The sequence below is a fragment of the Rattus norvegicus genome, chromosome Y, assembly GCF_036323735.1.
Source record: "Rattus norvegicus strain BN/NHsdMcwi chromosome Y, GRCr8, whole genome shotgun sequence".
Classification (NCBI taxonomy): domain Eukaryota; kingdom Metazoa; phylum Chordata; class Mammalia; order Rodentia; family Muridae; genus Rattus; species Rattus norvegicus.
Window position 1 is genome coordinate 26,058,383 of NC_086040.1, and position 3,654 is coordinate 26,062,036.

General features: G+C 31.2%; 1 long non-coding RNA gene across 1 annotated transcript; it reads right to left on the reverse strand.

Moving 5' to 3' along the window:
* Positions 1 to 655: 655 nt before the first annotated feature.
* LOC134484349 (uncharacterized) lies at positions 656 to 3,342 on the reverse strand. The gene is made up of 2 exons (XR_010061757.1): positions 3,124 to 3,342; positions 656 to 756 (listed from the first exon to the last, which is right to left on the reverse strand). It is a non-coding gene; the product is annotated as an uncharacterized LOC134484349 (long non-coding RNA).
* Positions 3,343 to 3,654: the final 312 nt, after the last annotated feature.

A 3,654-nucleotide genomic window follows, 5' to 3' on the forward strand; every position in this document is an offset into this window, starting at 1 on the left:
GACCTCCTCATGTTCCATATCACCAATGTAAGTCACCGCTTAGGAAACCTCCATTAATTCGTGGTTACCTCCATTATCCCAGGACTCTTTCTCATCCTGGAGATTTCCCCTACATCCTCATCTCTATAAGTTCAAGATTTCCTTTCCTTCTCATGACTATCTGGCCATATATCCTGTCCCTTCCCACACGTAATCCATTCTCTTCTCCCTTCCATCTCCTATCCAGTTCCTTCCCTCAATCTCCCTCCAAGACTATTTTATTCCCCATTCTAAATGAGAGTCAAGTGTCTGCACTTGAGCCTTTTTTCTTGTTTATCTTCTTTGGATCTATGAGCTTTGTGGAGGGTATCCTGTAGTTTATGGAAATTATGAACTTATAATTGACCAATTTCAACCACCCTGCAGAACCATATTTTTATATTAGTATATCAACATTGAAAATTATAGTTCAGTATGAGTGAATGTCAGGATGGGCAAAAATTAAGCAAAAAGCAACTTAAAACATAGATCACATAACAGATTTTACCAGTTGATATGCTTATAATAATAATACTCTACTACCTTATGTAATTATTACCTCACAGGCTATTATTTAAATGACACCAAATTTGGCAGTTATGTGATGTTTTTAACAAATAATTATGGATAGTTTGACTAAGATCAATTAAGATAAATATATTGTTTTGATATCACTGGCTGGCATTTGTCCTCAAACATGTTGTATATTGCATTAAACATTAAGGTATTATCCCAGCCCTGAAAAAAAAAAGAAAAAGAAAAAATTAAGGTATCAGTTTTAAATTATACTATTTATTTTAACCTAGCCTATAAAGTAACAGGTTGCCTTATGTCATGTTTGTAGATATTCAACTTCATCCTTCCTTCCTCAGTCCTTTTTCCCAACCCCACTATGTCCCTAACACTTGCACTATTCTGTGTTATTCTTACTTTCCATTCGTATCCCACATGTTCAATATCGTCCAACCAATACTGTTTAAAACCCTACTTTCTAATTTCATGAGACCCATAGCATTTAATGAACGCAAACCACTAACAGCTTCACATAAATACAAGTATATGAAAATTAGATTCTTTTATCAACATGAGAAAGAATACATGGTATTTGCCGTTCTGAGTCTTTGTTACCTTACTCGCTATATTTTCTAGTTACATCTATTTTCCTGAAACCATCATAGTTTAATTTTCCTAGGGGTGAATGAAATACCATTGTGTATATTGTGTTAATCTTGCCTATCTACCTATCAATGAACATTCCTTATTATTCTCAATAAAAAAGCAATATATTTCTTTATGAATAACGATGAGAAAGCTCAGATACAGAAGTCAAGATTTATTACTGACAAATTAAAAGAAAATTTCAAAGATAAAAATAATAACATATTTGTGTTTATATTAACAAGAGATGTGTATGATGATAAAGGTTATTGTAATCATAATATTTTATAATAATTAAAAATGAGAATATTAGTAAGTGATATTTCCTGTAAAATTTTAAAATTTAATCTTTTTATAAAAAAAAATTGATATTTAAAAAATATTTAATTTTTCTTCAAAATAAAGCACATTAAGAAGTTGCTGGAATAAAATTCAATAAGAAAACCAAAGACCTGTTATATGAATAAACAGCAGACTAGGAGTTATTGAAAACCTCTCCAGTTAAACTAAGACTTAGAAAAGAGTTAGCATTTAAATAGAAATACACATGTCGAACGAGATACAATAAAATCCTCAAACTCTAGCAGGATGGTTACTATGCATTCCTATCTGCTAAGGTTTCATCACACACATGGTACATGAATAGAATGTATATATGAGAAATATATATTCATATATATCATTGTAACTTTCTTCATAAAGCCAAGCAGACATGGATCTATTTTGTTGCTTAAAAAGTATGTACAAAGTACGGGTTTTGATAATAACACTAATATTTCAAAATTATCATGTAAACATGCTAAGACCTTAATACAAAAGACAGAGGTTTCAGAGCAACCATAAAATCTTAAGATGTAAAAGAAAAATTTTCTAGGTACATAGATATGCATAATGAAGTCCCCAGCTAAACAATACCAGAAGAGTCAAATTTATTGTCCTATATATTCCATAGAATACTCTCTCCCAGTTCGTTGTCCCATAGCAGGCTTTTTCCTTATCTTTCTCTGTTTCTTATCTTCTCAGAGCAGGTTGTATTTCTCACAAAATTTGTTCAAATCATCAGATCTACACTTCAACAAAAAGAAGCTGTATACTTTAGAGGAAAACCAATTAAAGGTTCTCATTCTTTATTGTGCAACATTTTAGATTAAATTTTGTATGCTTAATATACATCTACATCTTAGTGATGACTTTTCAAGATTGGCCTGAAATCTACCATTCTTAATTAACAATGTAAAAGGCCTTTAGTTAGTCACAGAAAAGCCTTCAAAGTATATTTACATAGGTTTATTTAATAAAAATTCAACATGTAGTTTAAGGAGAATAGTGATGGAAAACATCTTTTCATACATTTTCAGTGCCTTCACATTATTTTATAGCTAAAATATTGCATTAGACTCAAGATAAAAGTATTAACATCTTACTAAAATAAAATGATATTTTTTTTCTTTGTATACTACAGAACTTAAAATTGTACTTATTAAAGACAGTGTTTCTTTTATATCCCTGGCAGTACCAGAACTCTCTCTATCTCTTTATCTGTAGGCCAAGCTGAACTTGAACTTAGAGTTCTTCTGCCTGCTTCTGCCTCCTCAGTGCTAAGAGAAAAGGCCTGTGCCACAACACCCAGTGCTTTCTAAATCTTTAACAAGGTCTTATTTGATTATATTCAAGGCTTATGAAGTCACTTCCCTAGAAGTACCTAGAAGAAAACCAATACCGACATAATATTTTGCACATCTAAGACCTTCATCCCGAGTTCCTGATTGATCTAGTAACCTAGCAAGCTCTCCGAGGGAACTGAAAACAACAAATATTTGCTTTCATTACAGGAATAAAGAAAAGGCCTTCTCACTGCACAATCTCATGATATCATGTAACAATTATTCCAATATTACAAAGAGAAATCTCATAAAGAGCTTTGTACCTGAAGCCATAGTTCCTTACCTTGTGTTTGGTTTTGCACACTGTGAACGCCATTTCATTATAACCAGGTTGAACCCAAAGGTAGTCTCTGCCCCAAGGATCCATTTCTATTATATTGTCATATTCAGCGATGTTCAGTTAAATTTAACCACCGACCATACCAAAGTTACGACTTATAAAATACCCAACAGAAACCTGGGAAGATATACAACAAAAATAAATTCATGCCTAACAAATAAACAAAATGTCTTTTACTGGTTATAACACAGCATCTATCCATTTTCATTGTTTTGATTGGTTTTGGGTATATTTACAAGCCAAGAAAATTGTATTTAAATCAGGAAACAACTTGTGAGATTTAGTTCTCTCTGTCAAATATATATATATATATATATATATATATATATATATATATATATAATGAAGAGTAAACTTAGATATCAATGCTTAATAGAAAGCAATTTTACATTTTGTGTCATTTCACTGTATCTCAGATTTTTTTGTGTAATTGAAAAAGTATAGCTAAATCTTGTTATTTAATATTTTTCCCAC